This window comes from Hylobates moloch, unplaced genomic scaffold (assembly GCF_009828535.3).
Source record: "Hylobates moloch isolate HMO894 unplaced genomic scaffold, HMol_V3 SCAFFOLD_26, whole genome shotgun sequence".
Classification (NCBI taxonomy): Eukaryota; Metazoa; Chordata; class Mammalia; order Primates; family Hylobatidae; genus Hylobates; species Hylobates moloch.
In genome coordinates this window covers 249,197-277,124 of record NW_026652301.1, presented here as the reverse complement: position 1 = coordinate 277,124, position 27,928 = coordinate 249,197, and the positions used below count along the sequence as shown (strand labels likewise).

Here is a 27,928-nt window from a genome sequence, read left to right as displayed (position 1 = left end):
AAGGCATTCTGCCCTGTAGAAATAAGCAGCAGATAGGCCCAGTGCGGTGGCTCACGCCTGTAATCCCAGCACTTAGTGAGGCCGAGGCAGGTGGATCACCTGACATGAGTTCGAGACCAGCCTGGCCAACATGGAGAAACCCTGTCTCTACTAAAAATACAACAATTAGCCAGGTGTGTTGGTAGGAGCCTGTAATTCCAGCTACTCGGGAGGCTGAGGCAGGAGAATCGCTTGAACCTGGGAGGTGGAGGTTGCAGTGAGCCAAGATCATGCCATTGCACTCCAGCCTAGGCAACAAGAGCGAAACTTCGTCTCAAAAAAAAGAAAGAAAGAAAGAAGGAAGCAGCAGATGAAAAGCTCCCCAAATGCAGTCTGCTGCCTGACATTCCACAGGGTTCCCGAACCCCACCTGCATCACTGGTAGGTCCCAAGGCCCAGGGAAACTGGTCTTTGCCCAGAGAGCCCTGGATCCCATTGCACAAGGTCAAGGTGGCCCTACCTCCATCAGGGACTTGCTGAAGGAAGGTGGATAGTTGGTGGAGGCTGCCTTAGCCTCCCAGCTCCCATTAGAGTTCAAATCCCATTTACCTGTATGTAGGAACATGACCGAAAGCTCCAGGCGTGCCCTGCAGATGTGTCTACTCAGCAGGAGATGTGGGTTGACAGCTAGAAGCATAATAAACCTTAAATAGTGGGGCTGTGAAACTAGGATTTCCTTTGCCTTTTCAACAACAAGCCATTTAAAGAGTTTATAGAATTTCAATGTAAAGAGTTTGATGTGACTGATTTTTATTTCTAGAAGACAACATAAACTCCATTCTTTGTGCAAGGAGAGGTCTTATCCTTAACTAGACTCCTTTGAAGAAGAAAGGTTTATGTTAATCATTTTCTCCTTTTGGCTTTATCTTGTTGTATGGTGTGTGTGTGTGTGTGCATGTGTGGTGTGTGGTGTGTGTGTCTAATACACAGTCTGAGATAAAGGGTTAACTAAATCCTGGTGACACATAAGATGAACACTCTCCATAAAAGATATTATGGTTTCCAACTTTGTTACTGTCTGCTCAGTCATTTGCTCTGAGAGAGATCAGCTGCTATGGATGAAGAGAGGTTCACATAGTGAGGAACTCAGACCTCAGACCAAAAGCCACGTGTGTGAGCCATCTTGGGAGCAGATACTATGGCCCCAGTCAAGCCTTCAGGTAACTGCAGCCCCAACCAACATGTTAATGGCTGCCTCATGAGAGATCCCAAACCAGGACCATCCAACTAAGCTACCCCTGAATTTCTGACCCTCAGAGCCAGTGTGTGAAATAAATATATGTGTTTTTATTTTATTTTATTATTACCGTTTATTTTAATGAGCCGGTGCGCAGCTGCTAATATTGGGACAAGTACTGTGGAGTGGGCATTCAGAAAACACTGCTCAATCCTGACCATGAGTTTGAATTAGGGAGCACCAAGGCCCCAGCAGGCTTTACTGGGTAGGAGCAACCTCACTGGTTGAACATATACATAATTATTACATATGATCACATATGTCATCTTGTACATAATTATTTTTTATTAATTAATCTCTATTATGTTTGTTTATTACTTATCACCTTTTAAAAATGAGAAACTGAGGCTGGGTATAGTGACTTGCACCTGTAATCCTACCATTTTGGGAGACCAAGGCAGACAGATCACTTGAGGCTAGGAGTTTGAGACTAGCCTGAGCAACATAGCAAAAGCTCATCTCTACTAAAAATACAAAAAAAAAAGGACAGGCGCGGTGGCTCACACCTGTAATCCCAGCACTTTGGGAGGCCAAGGTGAGTGGATCACAAGGTCAGGAGTTCAAGACCAGCCTGGCCAACATAGTGAAACCCCATCTCTACTAAAAATACTAAAAATAAACTGGGCATGGTGGCAGGTGCCTGTAATCCCAGCTACTCGGGAGGCTGAGACAGGAGAATTGCTTGAACCTGGGAGGCGGGGGTTGCAGTGAGTGGAGATCGCACCACTGCACTCCAGCCTAGGTGACAGTGTGAGACTCCACCTAAAAAGAAAAAAAAAAAAACAGGCATGATGGCATGTACCTGTGGTCCCAGCTACTGGGCAGGCTGAAGTGGGAGGATCACCTGAGCCTTGGGGAGGTCGAGGCTGCAGTGAGCTATGATGATTGCACCCATTGCACTCTAGCCTAGGTGACAGAGCAAGACCTTGTTTCTAAAATAAAATAAAAATAAAAATGAGAAACTGAAGCCAGCCTAGAGAAGTTGAGAGAATGATCCATAGTCATCCACAAAAATGTGTAAGTAAGGGGCAAGACTCACATATTTCTGAGTGGTGAATATTAATGTATTTCTGAATACTTTTTCTCCTCAACTCTTAAAGACATGCTGTGAGCCGTCAATATTTTTCTAGTCATAATTTTTAGGAGCTAAAATCTCAGTGGTGGTAAGGGCCAAAATAAATAAGCACATGAAAGACAAGGAACATGTGAATATGTGTAATAGGAACAGTCATATGAGCATCCCTCTGTAAACCCTTGACTTGGCAAATAACTGAGCTGTTCTGGTTCAATAGCGCCACCTAGCATCCAGACATAGAACTCTATGGTCTAATATTAACCCATTACCTTCTCCCTTCCTAGTGACTTGAAAACTCATGTGTCCAATCCTTTTACCTTGTGTTTTAAATGCTTTCCATGACTAGCACTACATTAGTATTCATTTTCAACACATTTCCATTACAAATGTAAACACTGGAGCCACAGTAGGGAATTTACTAGACTTTTGTGGGTTGCCTTGAGAATATGGTCACACACTATTACAAAGGAAAAATATGTAACGAATTCCAAACAAGTGACTTAAATCCTAACTTTGAGGATTTAAGTTCATTTATAAGCTGAGTGCTTTGTTTGAAATATTTATACTTAAATAGTTTTATAAACAATCACAGAGTACACATTTAAATATTATGCTTTTTTTTTTTTTTTTACTATGCATGAATGATAAATTAGACGTCCCATTAGAAGGATAGTGGTGTGCTCACTGATTTCATTGATGTTGCAGTTTTCAATTTTGAGGATATTTGCTAGGAAATGATAACAAATATGTAGAAGAAAACTTTTAAATAGTATGGCACAGAAATAATTCAAATTTTTATCCATCAATAAAAATATCAGCCTGAGTTCAATACTAAATAATAAAAGCTTGGCCTATTTATAATAAAGAACAGTTATTCTTTAAGGAAAGGACATTGAGTTGGGAGTTAGGAGGAACTTCTAGTTCTTTGTCTGCCATGGTTCTGCCCATATGACCCAGAGCAAATACAGTTTTCAAGTGGATGGTCTTTAAGATCTTATTATTCTAATACCAGTGTATCATGTAGAACGTTTTAAGGCTGCTTGTTCTGTCTTTTGTTACTTAGCACAATCATGGGGTGCTTTTACCACCTCAAAAATATTCCTGGACAGTCCCCATTGCCTTAGTAATCCTCAAGTTTAGTTGTGGGGGTGGTCTCCACCTCTTGGTGTCCTCTAGGACAGGACAAAATCCTAGCTGGAGAGTTCCTCCTTCAGAATGTGTTCTTCCCTGGAGCTGCTGACGCTCAAGTGATCAAGACGGGGGTCCCAACTCAAACTCTATGGTCATGATTTCCATCCCTCTCTCTTCATACCACACACACACACACACATTATGACAGTATGTCATAATGCAGTCAAATGCTCTACCACTGAGTTATCCTATCTTTTTTTTTTTTTTTTTTTGGAGAGTAAGTTTCACTTTTGTTGTCCAGGCTGGAGTGCAATGGCACAATCTTGGCTCACTGCAACCTCCGCCTCCTGGGTTCAGGCCATTCTCCTGCCTCAGCTTCCCAAGTAGCTGGGATTACAGGCTCCCACTACCATGCCCAGCTAATTTTTGTATTTTTGGTATAAACGGGATTTCACCACGTTGATCAGGCTGGTCTTGAACTCCTGACCTCAGGTGAGCCACCTGCCTCGGCCTCCCAAAATGCTGGGATTACTGGTGTGATCCACCACGCCCAGCCCAGTGTGTCATAATGATTAGAGCACAGGCTCTGAGATAGACAGCCCGCATGCCGGACCCTCTCCTCCACTTAACTGCATAACCAGAGGCAAGGTATAGCCCCTCAGAGCCTCAGTTTCCCCATCTGGATAAGATGCATAAATAATCTTATCTACCTCATAGGTTCTTGTGAGTCTTGCCTGATCAATCCATGCAGAGTCCTTAGCCCAGCCTTACTATGTGATAAATGTTCAGTAATTAGCCTGCTCACCAAGCCCATCACAGGAGAGACAGGGCTGTCCCTGAGAGAAACTGGACTTGAGGTTCTCTTTGTAACTTCTAGATGAAAGAAAGAGGAAAAAATTGGAAGGAACAAATGAAGGAAATGATTATCCTTGACCTGTTTCACCAGTTACAGCTGATACATTACAAGGAAATCTCGTGCCTTTAAGAAATAATATTTCTGTATTACTGACTTGGGCAGAGAGGAATGAACAATTATATTCTAGTCAATAGCCTGTTCCAGAAACAGGGACATAGTTTCTGGAATCGCAGGGAATAAGTTAAGTGGAAATATTACTACAGTGACATGCTAAGGGGCTGAAAGACACACATAATCCAAGTTAATGAGGATTTTTAAAAAGTCATCTGTTTTTATAACTGAACTCTTACCAGAAATATCAGGGAGCTAAGACTTTTCACTAAATGAAACCCACTGTTGAGACGTTATTGGGCCCAATTACCCTTAACTTATGCTGAATATTGAATTTTGATGACTGTTATATACCATGTTATTTAATAGATATAGAATGATAGTAGAGTTTTTAAAGTAAGATTCCTAAGATTCAGCTCTTGAAAAACTGTTTTCCATGTGCAGAATTACATACCTCAGAACACTAAATTAATGAATTAATAACCTTTGTCCAGCAGGTGGCGATGTCTCTCCATTTTCTCAAGAAAGTGCACTAGGTTCCCTAGTAGACTTTGCTCTGCAGACAGGAGTTTACATAACGCTTGAACACAGATGTACAATTATGTCCAATTTGAGGCCTAAAAATGAGATTTTTGGATATGAAAAGAATTCCAAGTCCGATTGATTGCAGTAGTTCAAACTGCACTTTATGAAAGCCAGTGGCGACTAGGGGAGGAGGGTGGAGTTTTGCAATCAAGTAAGTTTATGTGAGTTAAAAATATATACATGTATATCTAAATTATATATCTAAATTATATGTAATACATAATGTATATATTGTACATTATATATTATATATAAAATATATACATTGTGTTGTATACATTATAATATATGATATATATACATTATATAATATATAATGTATATATTATATAGATACACCACTAACTCTGGCTTTAGTTTTAAAAACTATCATTTTAGAAAGCCTGAATTAAACAAATTCTCTCATTTTTAATTAAAAACTATCATTTTAGAAAGCCTGAATTAAACAAATTCTCTGTTTCATTTTTAATTTCCATTTTTATTTTCCACTTCTATTGCCTCTGTACTATAGCAAAACTCAAAAATATTCTGGTACCTCCCAAATATACAATGATGGTTAGGAGGAATTCAGATTAGGTATTTTTAGAAGGCAATTAAGTTGTTTTTAAAAAGTCAGTTATCATTGATGAAAACAGGACTCCAATTTGCTATTGGTTCATTTACCATCGATATTCTCTATAAAGATTTTTTTTTTCACCAGCCATGTCCCAGGCTCAGATCCTAATAATGTCAGCACTGGATCTTGTGTGTGTGTTATCTTAACACACACACAAGATGTGTTATCTCAAGCCAGTGTGTTATCTTAAGCCAGTACGAGGCAATACACACAGAAAAAAATAATTTTGAGAATAGATCTGTTTGGCAACACCTGATGTCTTTCCGGTGGGGGTTGTGGGGACATAGGGAATAGTAGTGTAAGGTCTCTAAGATAGTGTCTAAAAATCTAAGCTGGGCCAGGCATGCTGGCTCACGCCTGTAATCTCAACACTTTGTTAAGCCAAGGCAGGGGGATCACAAGGTCAGGAGTTCAAGACCAGGCTGGCCAACATGGTGAAACCCCATCTCTACTAAAAATACAAAAATTAGCCAGGCATGCCTGTAATCCCATCTACTCAGGAGGCTGAGGCAGGAGAATTGCTTGAACCCGGAAGGTGGAGGTTGCAGTGAGCTGAGATCAAGCCACTGCACTTCAGCCTAGATGACAGAGCAAGACTCCATCTCAAAAAAAAAAAAAAAAAAAAGAGTCTAAGCTGAAGGCATATAACTGTTTCAACTGTAGCTATTGGGCAAATAGTTCATTAAAAATGAACACATAGTGTAAACCCCTTTAAATTAACTTCTAAACACTTGTGATTTTTTTTTAGTGAACATTTTTCTGAGGGGAACTCTATAACCATAGGCTGATAACGTCATTCAGTTTACAGAAACATCACCAATTCACAAGAATTCAGCCTCCAGGCTTGTTTAATTTACTTTATGAAAGCTTAAATTGCAGCATAATGTATGTGCATTTGGCCTATTTCAACTATTACTATTTGTTTTATTGGAAAAGATAATTACTTTAAATTATATAATCTTTAAACATGTTTTACTCTCGCTTACTGATTTGTTCTTGCCTTGGGATCATCTCTCCTCCAGGAGAAAGCATTTCCAATTTTATTATGAAAGATTGACAGGAAAATAGAACTTCCTTTACAGACATTGACTTTCTAGGAATAACTTTGCAAAAGTATTTCTCTTCTCTGAAAACTAATATTTAAATAGGTATAATCTGAAACTACCAGAAAAATTCAACAAACACCTCCAGCAAATAAATATCTGAGTGTCTGTGATGTCCCTTTCCTGGGGAAGGGCAGTAGAAAGATGAAAATCATGTCTGACTGGAAAGCCATCACTAACAGGGCTGAGGCACATAACCTTGTGGAGACATTTGTGCCGGGCTTTAAAGGGTGCATAGGAGTTTGCCAAGTGGACGTGGAAGGAGGCATTTTAATCAGAAGAAAATAACATGATTGGAAGCGTGGAGGTGAGAAAGCGTAGAAGCACCCAGAGTGAGGAGAGCTGGGGCTTGGGCCAGCCCATGTCAGCCCCTGCCTGTGGGCCCAGCCTCTTGGAGCCAGGCTCACTCACCCTGCCTTTAAGACGGTCCCACCAGAGGCAGGAGAAGGATCCGCAGCCTCAGCTCTCTGTGGCGCAACCTGGCACTGAGTCACTCATACCAATCTCAGTGCCAGTGGCCAAGCCGCTGCTGCCGGAGGGCCTGTGTCACCCTCCCCCCGTTCCCCTGCCCTCTTCCCATCCTCACCAGCACCCAAGCTCCCTGGCTTCCTAATAGCGTGGCAGGGATCCTTCCAGGCCCCCATCCTCCTCCAGCCTCAGCTCTTCCTCCTTGCTGTCTTCCCAATCTTCCCCGCTAACATCCCACCACCCTTTAGACCTGGGCTGACACCAGCTCCTGCTGGCTCCCTGTGCCTCACACCGAATACAGGAGGTCGCACACTACATCCCCAGACGCCAAGTACTGCCCTGCCTTACCACCTATGTTCCCCGGAGCCCACCAGCATGGACTCTCCTTCTGTTACCAGTCACTACCTGATCCAGGCCTGAGCTGCCTGTGTCCCCCAACACCGTCCTCCTGGCACCATCCTCTGCTCTTCCTGGCCTTCTGCACTGGGAGCCATCGGCATCATCCCTCCAGAACAAGTTCTTCTAGCCCCACCTCCCTCCCACCCTGTGCACCCAGGGAAATTCCTCTCTTCTGGGTCCCAACCTTGGCCTCGGGAGAGCCCCAGATGCCCCCCTCTGTGTCTACCCCAGTTACTCAGTGTGGTCAGACTTGGGGGTTGTACGGTTTTCTCTCTCATGATTCATTTCCCCAGGCAAAAAGCTGGCTAATAATATCTGGGTGTGCGGGGGAAGTACCAGTGTGTTTCTGTGTTTAGAGGTGAATTTTTTTCTACTTTAGAATTTAATCACTTCTACTTTGAGCAGTTTTTAGCTGAGCTGACAGTAATATGCTCTGCATTGAGTATTTGTAGGGGGTGGAATTAGTCACCACAAATTTCAATTTTTGGACTTTCCTGATAACTCCACAAAGCTGAAAGCCTTCTAAAGCTTGAGCAAAGATTGGAGACCTGACCCCAGGGGTTGATGGTTGATCTTTATAAAAATGACCTTGTGGTCTTTTTGTTCTTTTATGCTTAAATTGTCAAGGTCCCTGTCCACCCCGGGGATTAATGTGGTGATGTGGAAAGAGCACTAGACAAAGGATTTCAAAACTGTCTTCGGGCCCTTGGCTCGTGGCCTTAGCTCTCTGACATTCTTTGCTTATAAAATATACCCCCTGCCGGGGCGAAGTACAATCCTTACCCGTTTTGCATGACTCAACATTTTATAATGGAAGCTTCTATTCTTGTCTGGCTAAATCTTTTTCAAATAAAAATATTTCTTGGTCTATTTTGCATGTCTCAGACATTTTTATCGATACATAATGTCCTAGCTTTTCACATCTTCCAAGTGGCACAGAATTGTGAAAGAATACAGCAAAAAGCTAGAAATATACTTGTGCATATAACATTGCTGGGGATTTTTATGTGTGGTTTCTTGTGGGTTCTAGTAAGCACATTCATTTCATTACCTACAAACGCATAGAAAAATCCAGCATAATCCCCCACTGATGAGAAGAAGAGAGGGTTGTTTTTCAGGTGGGGTAGTTTCGCTTGACTTGAAGGTCTCACCCCACACCTTGTCTTTACCATACCATACGCTTCTAGATGCTTCTGCTGCATTGTCATAGCGAGACTCTACCAGAACTGTTTTTCAAAACGTGTTCCTAGGATTTTACCTCCCTGCATTTTTTGCTATATCTATTAAGTAATGCATGTATATAATTAAAAATCAAATAGTCCTATAAGATGTATAATGAAAAGCAACAGTTTCCTATTCCAGCCCTCCCAAAGATGAAGTCTGATGTTGCAGAGCCAGTCACTTTCAGCGCAGCTAGATGTTTCTTTGGATAGTCACCGCGCTATCTGTATCTAGTATGCACAGGCTGCTGTTTCTTGATTTACTGGGGTCTTGATCTCATTCTCTTATTCCATTACCTTTACTTCTACTTCCTTGCTCCTCTCCATCTTCCTAAGATGGTCATACCCACATTCAAGATGCATGGTCCTGCTGACGTTGCTGTGACTTTATACATTCTGTTGGCTGCTGATCTGAGCAGTACATCATGATTTTGTTTCATTTCTTGCACAACTTAATTGTTTTTCCTAGGATTATTTATTGCCTTCATTTGTTTGCCTAGATTTATTTGTACCTATCAAAAATTTTGTATGTTACAAAATTTTCGTATGTGCCATTAGATCTGCTGCATTCAATATTACTTTTGGTATTATTTAAATATTAATTACCAGATAAGTATGTCAGTTCCATCCCAACCTGCCCTCCCTTCCCCCTGAGGCCCTCCCCTCTTTCCACTCAGAGCTCTTTAAGCTGCATCCCAACCTGCCCTCCCTTCCCCCAGAGGCCCTCTCCTCTTTCCACCGAGAAAGCTCCTGCTCCTAGTATATCTGGGCTCATTACTCTAAACACAGCTTTACTGCAGCTTCCCTTTACTATATTTCTCTGTTAGGTTCTGGTTTTCTTAATCTCGGGGATGCTATTTCTTGATTTAATAACTCATTTTACTTCAAGATGTTCTTAAGTTGCCTCCTCATGAAAGGCACATGGGAGGGAAATTTTTTCTGAGTCATTGAAGGTCTGAAAAGCTCAGTATTCTACTCTAACTTGATGGCTAGTTTGGTTCTCATATTCATGCTCATTCTCTCTCTCTCTCTCTCTCTCTCTCCTTGGATTGTCTTTTTATTCTTTTTATGAAATTTTATAATATGCCTCGGTATGTGTGCTAAATATTTTGTAGATACTTTCAGGCTTAAAACTCCTGTCTTCTATTTCTGGGAATTCTTAACATTTTGTTTCTTTGATGATTTTACCACCACTATGTTCTGCTTCTTTTCTGGAATGCTTTTAGTGGTCAGATACTTGAACCTCTAGATTCATCCTTTCTATGTGCTTTGCTGTTTTTTCCTCCGTCAATCGCCATCTTTTGAACATTTTTTCTCTGGAAGAGTTCCTCAATGTGTATTCCAGCCACTCTGTTGAATCTTCTCTTTTTCAGCCTTTCTTTATTCTTTTTATATAACATCTTGTTCTTGTTAGTGGATGGATGCAATAACACCTTAAATGTCTAAAAATTATAGAGATTGGTTTAAGCGTTTTCATTTATTCCCTGCTTTATCTCTATTTGCTCCAGATTCTTTGTACTGTTTTGGTTGGTTTGGGCTCTCTTTTTCAGTCTGAAGGCTTTCCTCTGGTGACATTTGTCTGTCTTTCGTTTTAAGAGTGAGGCACTAAAGAGCTAATTGCAGCCGGATGTGGTGGCTCACACCTGTAATCCCAGCACTTTGGGAAGCCGAGGTGAGCTCAGGAGTTCAAGACCAGCTGGACAACATGGTGAAACCGGTCTCTACAAAAAAAAATACAAAAATTAGCTGGGTGTGGTAGTATACACTCGTAGTCCCAGCTATTTGAGAGGCTGAGGTGGGAGGATCACTTGAGCCCCAGAGGCAGAGGTTGCAGAATTGCAGTGAGCCAAGATTGTGCCACTGCGCTTCAGCCTGGGTGACAGAGTAAGACCCCATCTTTTAAAAAAAAAAAAAAAAAGAAAAGAAAAGCTAATTGCAAGTGCTGTGCAATGAAGGAGGCTCATTGACCAGTGGACCTCGCTTTAGGATAATCAAATAGCAATAGAGATTTTGCTGGAAAAATATTTGTTAGTGATTGTAGTTTTTTCTCCCTGGAGTTTGTCCAGTTTTCCCACTGAAAAATTATCCAAACATCTGCTTTGGGGATGGGAGGTGAAGTGTGGTAGGAGAGTGGAGCATGCATGCAACTGGTTGCTGGTGTGGGAACAGGCACTGAAGGTTCTCACTGAATGCACCAGTCTTCCCAGTGCTGGGATTTTAGCCCATACCTCTCCTTCCCGCTCCTCTGGGCTAGCAAATCAGTATGGAGCCCCTGCCCAAACTCTCTGGAGACTGATCCTAAGATTGCTTGCCCCTGGCTGTGGAGGGAACTGGGGTCCCAACTGCTTCATACCTAGACTGCCAGCCTCAGACCCAGCTCTCCCATCGGGACACCCAGTGGTACTCCATCTCTGACTCTCAGCTGGGTGAGCTGACACTCCTGAGCCATGTCCCTTTTGGTCAGCACTTCAGACTCTCTCCCTCTGCTTTGCCTAATCGGATGCGTGCCTCCAACCACATTTCATCTTCCAGAAATTGGTGGAGGTCTGCCTTCCACTGATAATCCTTCTCCAGCATTTTATCCTTGTGATTTTGCCATCTTTAATAAAATTATCATTCCTTCACTGTCATTTTAGAGAAGTTTTTCAAAGGACAGGCATTGAAGGCATGTAATCAGTCCACTACATTTAACTGGAAATGTTCTAACTACCTGAACTTTAAGATTCTGCTGCCAGTTTTGTGTTTACAGTTCTTAGCTAGGTCTGTCACACATGTATCTTTTATGCAGTATCTGTGTAGCCATGATGTGAATCAAACTACTGTAATTTCATGAGGGTTTTGCTAAACATTTCCCTCTGTTCAGCCTGAGACTTCTACCAGTTCTTAAATCTCAAGCAATATTAGCGCATTCTTTCAGCGCTGCCTTCAGCATCTGTATCTTGGGATTATAGTACTGGTAAAATTTCAAAAGCAAAACTAATAAACAAAAACAAGATCCTTTAACGGTAATTGATTAATTAATCCCTTTTGGGTTTTTACTGGATGACATTACCATGATGAAGCTCCAAACTTAATACTATGATTTTAAAATTACCTAGAAGACAAATCAGGGCTGTACTGGAGGTTTCTTGTGGGAGGAAATGTAAATTATAAGAACTGATACAAAGAGACTCCTGTGATCAGAGGCAGAGTGTATGACCATTTAAAGGCATCATTCCACATAACCTGGTGGAAAAGGGCATCTTCGTTTCCTGTGCTGTTAGGTGTCAGTTTGGGGGAAACGTGTTCCCCAGGTTATGCACAGATGGCAGCACAGGCATGGAGTGGGGGAGTGAAGGCCTCAGCGGGTGAGCACAGCCAGTCTGCTCATGGACAGAAGGAAAAGCAGCCATCGTGAAGGCTCCTCTGCAGCAGCTGCTTCAGTAGCAGGAGCAGCAGCTCATATAACAAATGTTTCATGACGAATGCAAACAAAAGCCAGCTCCGAAATTCCAGCCATGTTATGTCCAAGCCAGTTCAAAATCATATAACCACTCCATTTGAGTGTTTTCCCCTCTCTAAATACATTCCATATGAGCCATGGTGTCAGGGTTGCTGGGATCGCCTGCGTTCACTCAGAAAACTGTTTTTAAAGCTCAGACTGAAGGGAAAGTCAATCAGTGGGAAAACAAGCTCAAAGAAAACACGGAGGCCCAGGTGTGGGGGAGGGGGTTTTCCCCAGCCAGGCAGGACCCCTGGAATGAGGCTGGAGGCTGGGGAACACTTTTCCAGCACAGAAGGAAGAGTGTTCTTGCCTGGGAGCAGGAATGTGTTCAGTGGGGCCCCTGTGCCTGCGGCGGCCCGGCCACAGCCAAGCACCGCGACTCCAAGTGTGGTCCACGGACCGGTGCCAGTCCGCAAGCTGCTTGCTACCAGCCCGTGACGAGATAAGGGCAGAAATTAAGAAGCAGCATTTGGAAGCTTTGATGGGAATTTTACGTGGCTGTGGTCATTTTTCTGACAATTTATTTTTATCGTCGTTTACAAAAGTGTCAATCTGAAATGGATTAGGTAGGGAAAACAATCCGAGGTTTCTGGAGAAGCACTGCCGTAGGTTTTCCTCCCAGCGTGGGCTGCCTGGGTCAGCAAGGTAGAAGGCCATCCAGTGGGCAAGACCACTCCTAAGGCATCCGGGGCCTCCGAGGCGCCGTGATTCTTCCATAGGGTTTGGCCTTCTTGGCTTCAAAGCTCAAACATGTGCTGCCCCATAGCAATGGCCAGACGCCCAAACCTAAAGAGAGAGAAACTCTGTCTTCCTAAAACTGGCTCCGTTTTGATCTAAAACCTTTAAAAATGGCAATTTGCATTGGGATAGCGCTTTTACAGTTAGCAAAGTACCTTAGACTTACATTGGTTCACTTCTTCACATCTCTGTTAGGTAGTGTTGTGAATTCTCTTAACATTCCCCAAGAATTGAGACCCCTTCCCCTGCAAAATATGTTGAAGTCCTAATCCCCTGTGTCTGTGAATGAGACCTTATTTGGAAGTAGGGACTTTGCAGATGTAATCAAGTTAAGATGAGGTCATACTAGATTAGGGTGGACCCTAAATCCAATGACTTGTGCCCTTAAAAGGAGAGAGAGAGACTGAGGCTCAAGGACGAAGGCCAGTGAAGACGGAGGCAGAGACTGGAGTGATGCTGTCACAAGCCAGGTAGCACCAAGAATTTTCAGCCGCCCCTGGAAACTGGAAGGGGAGGAAGGATTCTTCCCTCAAGGGAAACACAGCCGTTCCAACACACCAATTCTAGTTTTCAGAACTATGAGAGAATAAACTTCTGTTGTCTTAAGCTACCTCGTTTGTGGCAACTCGTTATCATAGGAAACTAATGCAGTTAGAAGTCCTCTTCCTCCCCATTTCCAGGGGAAGACCTGGAGGGTCTGTGATAGTAAGATCTGCCCACGTTCAAAGCAGCTACAATGAGCAGATCCTGGATTAGGACAAAGAGCCTTCAAAGATGAACATTGTCCTCTGGATTGCCTTTCTTTGTTGTAGAAAGGAATTAGGGGGAAAAAAGATGTCTAATATTTGGGGAAAGCTTTATAAGTGATTTTACAGTGATACAATGAAATATAGTGAGGCAGTTGGACTTTTAGTCTGAAGAATGTTAATACATTGGACAATAGAAAAACAATGAAAAATCTGACACAGTATTATATTTATATTATACAATATTTTTATGTATTTGTTGTATACACACACACAATATGCTTAGCAGAACAAACTAGAAGGAAAAATACCAAGAGAATTGCAGTTGTTAGTTGTGGTGGTTTCTGCATGGTTTTAGTTTCTCCTGTAGACTTTCCTGTGTTCTCTGCCTTTCCTGTAACACGTGTGCATCACAGAGAGGCACGTGTATTAGGGACCATCCGTGTCCAGACACTATGCTCTGTGATATATATATACATATTTCTTTTTCTTTTCTTATTTTCTTGAGATGGAGTTTCACTCTTGTTGCCCAGGCTAGAGTGCAGTGACATGATCTCGGCTCACCACAACCTTTACCTCCCAGGTTCAAGAGATTCTCCTGCCTCAGCCTCTTGAGTAGCTGGGATTACAGGCATGCACCACCACACCCAGCTAATTTTGTATTTTTGGTAGAGACGGGGTTTCTCCATGTTGGTCAGGCTGGTCTCAAACTCCTGACCTTAGGTGATCCACCCGCCTTGGCCTCCCAGAGTGCTGGGATTATACATGTGTATTTCTAATAGTGACAGCAGCACGGCAAGTTAGATATTAGCACTGCTTTTCTACAAAGGACAAAACACAGCCAGCCAGTCTAAGGACCATACTCAGGGTCTCACAGCTGGTGCAAGGCAGAGCCTGTCTGGCTCCAAACCCTGTGGGCTTCCCACCATGCTTTGTAGGTTTTTCTATTTTTGTGATCAAACAAACAAAAAAGAGGACAGTGAGAAGGGCCACAACTGAGCAGCGAGGAAACAAGAGCAAGCTGTCGCTGTGGCCCCTTAAGGGAGGGCTTGCTTGTGCTCTCTGACCTCTGTCATTTGCACGAAGTGGAGGAGTCCTCTTTTTTTGGCAGTTAACTCCACAGAGGCTTCTTGAAGACAGGGGCCATGACTCGTCACTTCCCGAGAACCACAGCACCTGCCGCAAAACACTATCCATCAAAAGTCGTGACTGGCTCCCCTTCTCCCGTCCTTCTCTCCTTTCTGACCTCCTGCCTGGCAGAGTTTTCAGAACAGCATGTAAAACATGGTTACTCACCAAGCGTGTCTGGGACAAATACCTTGACATGCCTACCTGGGTCACTGGGTGGCCTGTTCCTCCACCACCCCCAGATCTGAAGGCTGGTTAGGCATAAAGATAAAAATTGCCACTGTTCTCTTTTTCGTACAGCCCTGAGCTCTTCCAACTCAAACAACTTAAATCTTGGTGGTAACAAAGTTAAGTATTTAATAGCTTTTTAAATAAAGTACTGAAACTAGTTTGATTCCATTTCTATATCACAGTGTCACCCTAGCATTTTAATTTTCACTTGTCTCATTCATTCTTTCCAGTATTTTGATCTGATTTTTACCTAAATTATTTGTATTTTTTCCTGCAAAATGTCTGTAGATACTAGCGGGTAAGCATTGTAAAAATAAAATTGTAGGCTGGGCGTAGTGACTCACACCTGTAATCTCAACAGTTTGGGAGGCCGGGCGGGCGGATCGAGTGCAGGAGTTCAAGACCAGCCTGGCCAACATGGTGAAACACCGTCTCTACTGAAAATACAAAAATGAGCCAGGCGTGGTGGCGCACGCCTGTAATCCCAGCTACTCGGGAGGCTGAGGCAGGATTATCACTTGAACCCAGGAGGCGGAGGTTGCAGTGAGTCCAGACCATGCCATTGTGCTCCAGCCTGGGCAACAAAAGTGAAACTCCTTCTCAATTAATTAGTTAATTAATTAAAATAAAATTGTATTTTGTATGTAGTCAGTCAGTGAAAGACCTGCAATTCAGTGCATTCTCCAGCCTGTGGTCGCCTTAAGCACAGGTGCCAACAAACTGAACTCCATGGCATGGCTTTGTAAGGGCTCAGAAACATCCAGGCAAAGACTCCCAAAGCCTCTCCTTACTGGCTTCTGTTTCCATGACCTGAATGCATTTTCTCAGCCATCTTACTAAGTTGCCGTAGTAGAGGCAGACCCTATTTGCCCCAGCGAATGGATTGCGTGACATCCTCCTTCTTGCTCTGAGATACAGCCTGTGCATCCCCGTAAGACCCTGGGTGGACCTCTGTTATACAGAAACATTGCCCTTTTAAATAAGACCTAAAGAAAGTCCATGTTTCCCAGGTCGGCCTTGAAAAGGAAATTTCCTGAGGGAGAGGGAGGTGGGCCATTTATTTAACAAACACTAGTGATGGTGCACTTATTGTGGGCCAGACAGCATCATGAGGGCTTTATGGATATTGATGCATTTGATAGTCCTGATTTCTGTGCTGACTTCCTCCTTGCCTGGGACCTCTTGCTAGCCACTGCTGGCCCCCTGTGATCCACTCCAGGAGGAGTTGGAACCCACTGGCTCACTAGTGGGCAAAGAACACCTCCTCTTGGACCTCCAGCCAAGCGAGCTATTGCTGCAACATCCTGCAGGAGAGCAGAGGGCAAAGGCATGAGGCAGGAGCACAAATGCAGTGTGGCCAGTAAGTCTGACTGTCCTGTTGAGGTTCATAGCCAAGGAAGAGACCTGGAGCTGGGACGTTGTACCTTTTGTCCCCTTGTCTATGCCCTTTGCTCTTCCAGAGGGAACCCCTCTCCTCCAGGGTAGCCCCTGCATGCCAGGCCTTCAGTTTAGTCATGGAGATCCTTTGCACGTGACACAGAGTGTTGGTGACAGTCTCTGGTCATGGTGAAATGCGCCGCTGTTCAGATGCCTCTTCATCGCTTGTTCTCTCCCACAACTGGAGACCATGACCAGAACAGACCCTCCTCTGAGCAAAGAGAGTTTCTCTTCTGCATCCTCCTACTCTATCTTCCTGGACAGATTCCTCCACTTTATGCCTGCCTCCAGGCCTGATTCCCACACCACAGACCACCCTCTCCATGCTGACCACCCTTGCCACCAGAACCATCCTCTCCTAAAACTTGACTGTCCTGTGGCCCACTCCCCGAGGACACTAATAGATCATTCTAGAACAAAGATCTAGAATGATCTAGAATACAATATATTGACAGCTGACAATAACACAATTTGTCCTTCCCAGGGGAATTTCTAATAATGAGAATAGTGATCATAGAAATACTAGAACAGTACTTTGCACATAGTGGGTATAAAATAAAAATGTATTGAATTAATACTGAATGCATGTACTGTGATAAACATTTTATATGGGCTACCTAATGTGATTATCAGAATAATCCAATGACTTAGGCACTTTTATTATTCCCATTTTACAGATGAGGAAACTGAAGTTTATATATGACATCACTATTTTATGGAGAGGCTCCTTAGGAAAAAAAAAATCATTTTAGGCATTTTTTACTATGCATGTACTGATAATTATTTTAAAGAGCTTTTTTAAGTAGGAAATATGTTATTTTATTCATCTAAATTTGGTGCACTAAAAATACAGGTGGTGTGATGTGAACTGTTGGCCATTTAAGCAGGTTCATTATCTCACATCTTTGGCCCTTCCTGCCATTCTTCTCATTAGCAATGTGGGCAGAGGTTTAAAGCTTGGCTGCTGTGGGATATGGTGAGAAACCCTATTTGTGGGTAGCTTGCCCTGGTCCACACTGCACCAGGACCCGGACCCAGGCATAGCACTGTGCCACCCTGCCACCCGTGGTCCAGCAGGGCCCTGAGGTAGGGCACTCCACTTCAAAGGAAGGAGTCATTCATGGTGGATATCCAGGCATGGCCTGTGCTACTAAGAGTGAGGGCTTTTTGCAAAAGAGCGGATTTTCAGTAGTACTTTTCTTCCTCCCAACAAACTATGCCATTCCTACAACACTAAGTGCGGCCCACAGCAGAAGTTCTTAACCTGAAGTCCACCACATGGTTTTCAGGGAATTTTTATTTGATTTGATATATATTTTCCTAAATGTGAGATGGGGTCTCACTGTGTTGCCCAGGCTTGTCTCAAACTCCTGGACTCACGTGATCCTCTTTCCTTGGTCTCCCAAAATGCTAGGATTATAGACATGAGTCACCACGCCTGGTCTTTCAGGGAATCTTTCAGCTGCTCCATCACCATCCTTTTCTTTCTCTCTCTCTCTCTTTCTTTCTTTCTCTCTCTCTCTCTTCCTTCCTTCCTTTCTTTTCTTTCTCTTCTTTCTTTTCATTCTTTCTTCCTTTCTTTTTTCTGGAGACAGGGTCTCACTCTGTTACCCAGGCTAGAGTGTGGTGGCATGATCTCAGCTCACTGCAGCCTCTACCTCTTGGGATCAAACGGTCCTCCTGCCTCAGTCTCTCAAGTAGCTAGGACCACAGGTTTGTGCCACCATACCCCCTTATTTTTTATAGAGGTGAGGTCTCACTGTGTTGCCCAGGCTGATCTCAAACCGTTGGGTTCAAGCAATCCACCCACCTTGACCTCCCAAAGTGTTAGCATAACAGGTGTGAACCACGACACCTGGCTGCCATCCAGTTTATCAGAAAAAATTTTCATATTCCTGCTTTTTTTCTGGGAAGCAAAGAATTTTCAGATTTTCGCAGCCATCCACATCCCCTAGAACAGTGAGCATTCTGGTCTGTGTGGAAGGCCAGTGCTGTGGCCTCCTTTTCGGAGGGCTGGCCCCTGCGAGCCCTACCACGGGAGAGGAAGCACTCTGGTGGGAGCCTTGATGTGGACAGGCGTCATCTGACAGAGAGCCACCAGGAGGAGCCACTGGCTGCTCTCAGTCAGGAGAACTGGCCTGAGGCCCTGAGGACGGCCATCTTGTTCAGAGCCAGGATGTGGCCCTGGCACTCCAAATGGTGACCAAGCCTTTTGTTTATGCAGGTTGACTTCTGGCTCTGCCATGCTTCTATGTTTCCATATTATAACATAGGATATTGTTTGCCTAAGTATAATAGGGCATGTGCGTTGGTTCTTGGCATCGGCCATGGAAGATTAGCTTACTTTCACCAACTCAGAATCAGTCCCAGTGGCTATCACAAAAAAACACACAACTCCCAGAGTGTCTATAAGTAGATACAAAACCACATGTGTTATTAGTCTTGATCTTAGACCATATTATTAGCTTTGCTTTGGTTGAAAGTGGGCCCCATCATATTGTTAAAATAGAGTTTCACAGCCTTTAAGTGACTAGGGTACATCACTTTTAAGATGTTTTTCCAAAAGAAAATTTTAAATCCCAAATACATTTTTGGCTGAATGGTTGGTTTTAATGTTTCACAGTCAAAAACTGTAACTTAATTCCTCGTAAAACTTGAATGAATTTCATGAGGGTTTTGCTAAACATTTCCCTCTGTTCAGCCTGAGACTTATACCAGTTCTTAAATCTCAAGCAATATTAGTGTATTCTTTTGAAATGTCAGTGTTTTTTCATTTCAAAAAAAAAAAAAAACTCTTGTCAGTGTCTGACTTCTGTTGACATACAGTAGCTTATTTGTGGCCTCCATTATGGTATTGTGGTTAAAGTTTCCCATTTCCCCTCACTCTCTTTTTCCCTAGTATCAATGAGGAAACACAATGTCAATTGACAGTCTGAACAACTAGATCTGTACTGCTGGCTTCAACCTCAAATGTAGTTCCCTACATTTCTACATTTTGCTTTTGAGGGGGATGAGGGTCGGTGGGAGTGTTATTCAGATATCAGCATCTGTAGGCCGAACTTAATGTGAAGTGTGACTGGTGCCCGTTCTGCCTCATTCGGCCATGGGGTTTATTGGGGAAATGGCGTCTGCTGCATGCCTGTGGCTCCAGCTCAATACCACCAGAGACAAGAATGCTGGGCCCAGCTGAAAGGCGGTAACCCATCTGGAGAGCTCCTAAAAAAGATCCAAGTTTGCTTAATAATGTGCTCAGTAGTCTAATGTTTTGAGCACAAACAGCGAAAAGCTCTTCCAATAACACGTGCTTTGGATATCAGATTAATCTGGGGCAGGAAACACTTGCAAAGTGGAATCCACCCAAGAGAAAAAGGCCAATATGCCAGCATCAAAGGCTTAGTGTTTTGTTTTGTTTTACAAAGTGAGCACATAGTGAGCACACATTGCTGAAACAATCAATGTCTCATCTGTATGCCAAATTCTGTAAGTTGATAAGTATCTTTTTTTTTTTTAATTAGGGGTGTAACTAATTGAGCACTGCTTTTATAATCTAGTCCTATTTTCAGATTCAGAGAGATTTAGGTGTTATGGAGTTAAGTCCCAGGGACAGGGTCTTTACACAAAGTGTGGATGTGTGGACAGGCTTTCCTGGCTACCTGTGCATTTGAAATTTGTCGTTTTTTGTGAAACTGGGTTTTTATTTTGAGAGTTGCTCCTGTGTTCCTTATTTTTCCATGCGTTCCCCTTCATGGTAGACTAAACTTCATTTTTACTTAAGATGCAATGCTACATAGAAATAAGGAAAAGGGATTTATTTGGTCCACAAACTCAATTTATGGTATTAGGTTGGTGCAAAAGTCATGGCGATTTTTATCATGAAAAGAGCAAACATATTTTTGAGCCCCGATGATGCGCCCAACCCTGCTAGTCACACGAAGAACAGAGAGGAGACGGATGGCGCTCACCAGGAAGTGTGTGCGGGTGCCCTGAGGATCTCTAGGCACAGGCTTAGTAACAATTCTCTTGTCCACCGCAGGGAGGTGACTGGAAGGTGCCAGGAAGCCCCAAATGATTCTAGTTCACTATTGCCTTCTCATGTACTGAACATCTCTCTCCTGCGGTTGAAAGACTGACCTTAAAGCCAGCAAAAATCTCTGAGAAGGAGAGGTGGGATTTTGAGAGCAAGGCAACCCCCTTCTAGTTCTCCATTTTCTTTAATCATCTATGTAGGATTTTGTGTTTTATTTAAAGGGATGCAGATTACTCCACAGTGCCACAATTTTGCCAGTCACCCAAGTTTGGAAGCTTGAAGTCCTTTCAATTATACCTTAAAAAAAGCCATCTCCCAGAATATCTGCTTAGAAATGTTGTAGATATTTTCCCAGCTCACCATAGAGCTGGGAAACCATCACAGAAGCCAGATTGCTGAACGCCAGGCATGTGACTGTCAACAACTATTGTTTTCTGCAGGCCACAGTCAAGAAGTATTCAATAGAAAATTGGAAAGAGATTTTCCCTTCAAATCCATACACAGCTTTAATGCACTTAGAACATACCTGTGCCTGGAGTATATCGTGCATCCCTGTTTATGGAGCCTAGAGTCTTACTTGGTGAACAAAATGTAAGCAAGAATGGCTTCAGCCCTATCCTGGAAGTTTAACAAAAGCAAGCTCAGAGGCTTCTTTCTGTTAGGAATGTGCAGGTCACACCCAATTAGTGTTATAAGTTGGTCCCAAAACCAGTCTACTGGCCAGGGGTAGGGCCACCACTGCCTGTTAGCAGGCCAAGGAGTTGGCTGATCTTTGGGATCCTGTTTCACTTCAGCTTGTTCTGGATCATCTACTAGGAAGCTAAAAGCTGCCCTTTAACAAGAAGACATCTTCTATTTGTGAAGTTTTCTTCTCCTTTCCTGAGATGTGAAAATGGTATAGTACATAGGTCAATCATGGTCTTTGCAGTCAGTAGACATGGGTTTGAATCCCAGCTCTAATTCTTACCAGCTGTTTAACTGTGGGCAAGCTCCTTAACCTCTCTGAATGTCTGTTTCTTCATCTGAAAGCAGAGAATGGTGACCTCACCAAGCTGTTTTGAGGATTAATGGAGATAATGTGCTCGTGCACCAATGTACAGTTTCCAAGGCACTTTTCTAATCATCTCATTTGATTCTTCTGTTTCCATCTGCAATAGGGCAGGGTTTTCAAGTGCTCAACTTAGTCAAGTCTTTGAGTTTGAAAGGAGAGACCAACACAATTGTTCCAAAGTCTATTTGTCATGATGCAGATTCCAGCATTCCCTGGTGTGATTCCTTGTGAAGTGTGGCATGAGGACTCTACTGGCTTCAACTTTTCTGGTGGTAGTAGAATTGCCCATCTAGTGCCTACTGATCTGAGTGGACTTGACTTCTTGGCTGTGTCTCTGTTTGGAGTTAAAGAGGAATGATTTTCCTTGTGCATTATTTTGAAAATCACCTTTGAAGTCACTAGTTAGAGTTGTTTTCGAATGCAAATGTCGAGGTCACATGAAGTTGAGTGACCACATCCTGTGGCACATTCTCACTTGCTCTTCTAGTTTATTTTTAATACAAACCAAGAATAAAAATATATACACACCCCATCTCAGATGCAAATTGAAACCAGACTTTGTTTCCACATATCTGTGAAATGGAGTAAGCTAACTAATGGGAAAAAAAAACGATGCCTAATACTTAGGCATAGTTTGCTAGTAGTTGCTAATGTCAAAATAGCATTGTTTTTAGGAAAAATTAAGGAATGTGTACAGAATGGTGCAGCAATTATAGTCTTTATGTCTTTAATGAAATAGATTTAGGATTTCATTAGAAATCCAGTAGAACTAGGATTTTCCACACTAAGGCTCATTAGTCAGAGTCAAGGAAACATATTTTCATAATCATTTATGGAGCATTTCAAAATTTAAAAGTCCCTTTGGCTCTCTGAAATCTAATCTTATGTGTTCTCCCACCTCTTGGCCATTTTGGGGTATTTAAATGAGGTCAGAGTTTTTCATTAACAGTTCAAGCCCTTGTGAGAAATTCTAGCCCAGAATTTCTACTTGAAATGTGGGCACCAAACTTTACTTTGGGAACAACAACAACCAAAGAAATGCAAACCAAGAGGACAGACCATGTTCATGCATGAAAATATGGAATATCATAAAAATGCCATTTTCCTCACATTAGCATATAATTTAAAGATTTGTTTTTAGCTTAAAGGGATTCTCAAGCTCATCTGGAAAAAATAAACAAGTGACATGGCCAGTGATCTTTTTTTAAAGTAATGAGAGGAGATTTGCCCAACAAGATTCAAAAATGCTAGAAAGCTCTTGGGTTTAAAATAATGGTGTAAAAGCACAAGCTCAGATAGACAAGTCAGTTAAACAGTAACAGAAACAGATGCTAATGCAAAAGGTAATGTGCTCTATGGTAAAGATCATTAAAAAGAAAGAGTAAATAAAGGTGTAAATTAGTTGGCTAAATGTTTAGGGAAAAAATAGTCTTTCCTTATATCATGGGCCTTAATAAATTCCAGATGGTCTAAAGAGTTAAATTTTTTTTTTTTTTAATGAAAACGTGAAAGGAATAGAGGAAAATATAGGTGACTGTGTTTTGGGGGGATGGGGTTTTGCTAAGGATTTACTAAGCATAAAAGCAGTAAAACACATATTTATACAAAGAGAAAGTAAAGGGCTGGGATGGTGGCTCATGCATGTAATCCTAGCACTTTAGGAGGCCGAGGTGAGTGGATCACTTGAGGTCAGGAGTTTGAGACCAGCCTGACCAAAACCCCATCTATACTAAAAAATACAAAAATCAGCTGGGTGTGGTGGCGGGTGCCTGTAATCCCAGCTACTCAGGAAGCTGAGGCAGGAGAATCACTTGAACCTGGGAGGCAGAGGTTGTAGTGAGCCGAGATGGGGCCACTGCATTCCAGCCTGGGCAATAGAGTGAGACTGTCTCTAAAAAAAAGAGAGAGAGACAGAGACAGAGTAAAGAATAAATATATTTAATTGAAACTTTAAGCATGTTTAAAACATACTTAAGTTGGCAAAATATTTGCAACAATGATAAGATATCATGTGATTATATTTTATCAAAACATGAAGCATTTTTCATAAATCCATAAGAAAATCACTAACAGAAAACAATGGAGAAAGAGAAATACAAGTTACCAACAAATACACTAAAAAATAAGCCCAACCACATTCATAGTCTAAGAAGTGCATATTAAAATGAGACCATATTTTCTATGAAATTATTATTGTCTGTTATGTGAACAACACTGAGCAGTCATAGAGTCCCCGATGATGAGGATGAAGAGAAATGGGGCCTCAGGAGACTCCTAGAGGGAGAGCACATTGTTAACCCCTGGGGTAAAGAGCAAGTTAGTGATACATCTTAAAAGCCTTCAAAATGCCCATAGCTGCGGAATTGATAGAAAAATCCCGTATCTTGATTGTGGTAGTAGGGGCATAGGTATATATAGCGTCAAAACTCATCAAATTGTATATTAAAATTGATGTATTAAATGTAAGTGATTCCTTGATTTCTTGGTGAGGATATAATGTGTACAATCTTTGACCCATTTCAATGCTAGAAAAAAAAATCGTACAGGTACATAAAAAATATTATAAGGATGTTCCTCACAGGATAGTTTACCATTGCTCAGCAAAAAGACAACTGTAAAAATAGGAGAATAGCTAAATACATTTTGATATATCAAAAACAGTTAAATGATGTAGCTGATTGCTTGAAATATGATGTGACATTAAGTAAAGGAGAAAAGGATAGTAAATCGTATTTACAATATGATACCAGTTTGACTAGAAAAACTACGCGAGCACAGGAAATGATTAAATTGAAATGCTCAGAATGTTGTTGTTAGTCATATCTCTGGGTGGTGGGATTATTAGTAATTTATTTTCTTCATTTCCCAACAGATAATAAGCATGTAGCATTTTAAATTATGGGAAAAGCATGAATTTTAGGAAAATAATTGAATGTTCAGATAAAAATTATATGGAAGCAGAAGGAGAGCCCACTGGCTAACTGTGGAATTGCTAGGAGCACACAGAATTTTTATCCGTCTGTTTTCCGTGTTCTTTCCTGCACCCACTGCAGCACTGATGAAAATGGGGCAAGTAAAGAACATCATTCTCGAGGGGGCAGCAGAGTTGTGTGCATATGAAATCCTTGGTTCCACTTTTTGTCACTTTACCAGCCCCTCTCTCTAAGACATCTAACCTCTTTTTGGCAACTGTCCTTTGGATTTCATCAGCTCACCTGGCAAATTCTAGCCAGTAGTTTTTTAAAAACCTTGTCTCTCTCTCTCTCTCTGTCACACACACACACACACACACACGGCCCTTTCTTGTATATAGAAGCTATAAAATGTGTGTAGATTTCTAGCCCTGAAATACTAAAATTCTATAACTCTGTACTTAACTCTTTAATAATCTTGACATTTTATCTACCATATGAAGTATGGTACAAACACCATTAAGGGCAGGACTTGGCTTTCCAGGCCTGAATGCAGGTATTTAAAATAATTGAATTACAAGAAAGTAGCTCATAGATCTTTTCCATTGCAGCATAATTGTCCTGAATCTGAAAACACATTGTCTTAACTCTGCAGTAGCTCACACACCCTCCTCCTCACAAGTTGCTGTAGTAGTAAGATGAAATATTATAACGATGGTTTAGCAAATCGGATGGGAACTAGGCAGCTATTTTCATATCAAGAACTGAGGTTGAAATATGTATCCTTTATTTGTTTTTCATTGAGTGGTTACAGATGGCACCTAATAAAGTCTTCATGCTGTGATATCTTGAAGCCATTGATTTATGTTTGGTAAATGTGGACACTCCAGACTCTAGTCAACCTCCCTCACATTCCGTACCACAAAGAATGTTAAAATGACATTTGCCTATTTGCTTTTTCTAGTGACTGATGAGGATCCTTTCTGAGAGGTAAACACCAGCATTATTCAGGAGTGAAGTTTAGGCTTGATATTTTTCAGTAAAGTATATTCCTCAATATACTTTATCCTCCAAAATGAAATGACAAAAATAAAACTTTGGACTTTTCTTTGGGATACATAGTAGCCAAAACCATCATGCCCCTGGTAAATATAAATTGATTCTGAGTTTTTAGAAAATAAATCATGAATTGTACAAAAATATTGAGAGTCAGAAGATGTTAGAATATTGGATGTGGAGGTGAATTGGTGTGCCTTTTCTTCCATTTGATTTGGACAATGGTGTGACTATTTTAGCATCTCTTCCTAATTCTTTCCTTTGTTGAAAGTGTTGTAAAGGCCCACATGCCACGGCTAGTTGTGGAGCCAGAGCCAGGGAAACTGCCGGGCAGGTGGTTATCTAGGCAGGGATGGCAGTTGGGCAGAAGGCACAAGCAGTCCAAGCTCTGGGAACATCAGGTGGCTTGAGTCTAGAGACATAGATCAGGCAACCCAGGGAAAGATGGTGGAGTTGAGGAATAATGCTAAGCGTGAGGGCCACAGACCAGCATCGACCAGAAGCCTCCATGGTGAAATATGGATTCCATGAGCTTGGACTTAGCAGCCAAGAAAAGTCTCATTTAATAGTCATTGCAATCTCAATTTCACAGCCATATCGATGGAGAAACATCTATGCTCAAGAGGAGAGAATTCCACAGCAGCTTACAGACACACACTGGTCATCCTTGTGAAAGATACAGCTGACCAGACAAGACCTAGAAAGTCAGGCAGGCCCTCTGAACCCCTTGGGCGCCTCTGCCAAGTCATGGGGAGCATTCTGGAAAAAGTGGAAAGGGCAAAACACAGAGAAGTGACGGGCCTGCAAATGGGCCTGATTTTTCTAACACCAATTCAGGGACATCATTGGGTCTTTTGACCCAAGATCTTAAGTGGATCCTCTGTGCGTTTCATTACTTAGTTAAATAGCATGTCATTCTGTAAGAAAGCAAACCTGAATTGGTTTTGCCTAAGCTACATAGCCCACGAAATTGATCAGAGGATTGAATGGCACAGTTCCTGATCTCAGCAGGGCTATGGTTTCCCGTTTGTATCTCCACTTTGTGTCTCATTGCATTTTCTCCTTGCCCTAAACCATCCAGCTATTACGCTGACGATGGGGGGTGTCTCACAAAACTTTACTTTTCTTTCTTTTTTATTAAAGTGTTTCAGATGCTGCAGTCATGAATGATTTTTGAATGCTTATTATTTGCCTAATACAGGCAAGAAGATATAGTAGAAGATAAAAAATGAATAGAAAAGAGATAGTACTACCCAAATGGAACTCTATTAGGGAAGGAAAAACACGTGAAACATCCAAAATATATTTTTGACATTTTTACCGAATTAAATAATTATAAATTATATGGTATTCATGATCAAGAAGTGCTTTGGAATTGTATGCAGCTAATGAATGTATAGGTGGGGAAAGTTGATCTATAAATGCACATGTATACGGTAAGGGATATGAATCTTTACTTTCACTGAACCACCAGACCTTAAAATTTTATAGGAGCAGAGCATCTCAAAGTCTCGATGTCTGTAATTTCATAAAGTATCATTAACACATTAAGTTTCAACTAAATTGAAATTAATTGTTTCATTTGGGGAGATTCGCATTTTTCTATTTCAGTGGCAGAATACTGATGTTTCAAGGGAATATATTTTGAGGATAACAGTCATAATATTAATAGTTGTTGTTATTATATTTAACACTCATTGGGAGCTTCTTGCATCCCAGGAATCTTAAGTCCTTTAAATGTACTATTTCATTTAATCCTAAGAACAACCCTGTGAGGAAGATACTATTATTATGTCCTTGTACAGATAAAGAAACCGCCAACTTAGAGATGACTCATAATGCTTCTATGTCACTGAGCTGGTCGTTAGCAGCACTCAACTGGTTGAACACTCAACCCAGGCCCAGGTGACTTGCAACACCGTGCTCTTAAGCTCTTAACTGGTCTCTCTCTCTCTCTCTCTCTCAAAAGGGCAAAATCTAAAACATGATTATCTGAGGGAGATGGGGTAGCTAATAAAGTAGGATTCTATGAAATTTTATTCTGCTGAATTCTCAAGAACACAGTGTTTCTGGAAAGCTTAGTGGTTCTCTTGAGGTGATGTTCATTGATATTCTATTTTTTTTTTTTTTAAATTTTATTATACTTTAGGGTTTTAGGGTACATGTGCACAATGTGCAGGTTTGTTACATATGTATCCATGTGCCATGTTGATTTCCTGCACCCATTAACTCGTCATTTAGCATTAGGTGTATCTCCTAATGCTGTCCCTCCCCCCTC

At 41.9% G+C, this 27,928-nt stretch overlaps 1 protein-coding gene across 11 annotated transcripts in view; it reads left to right on the top strand.

Annotated features, from left to right (window-relative positions):
• The window catches only part of LOC116463124 (uronyl 2-sulfotransferase), a 442,893-nt gene that overhangs the window by 269,672 nt on the left and 145,293 nt on the right, over nt 1–27,928 (top strand). The gene's annotated exons all lie outside the window — the stretch shown is intronic.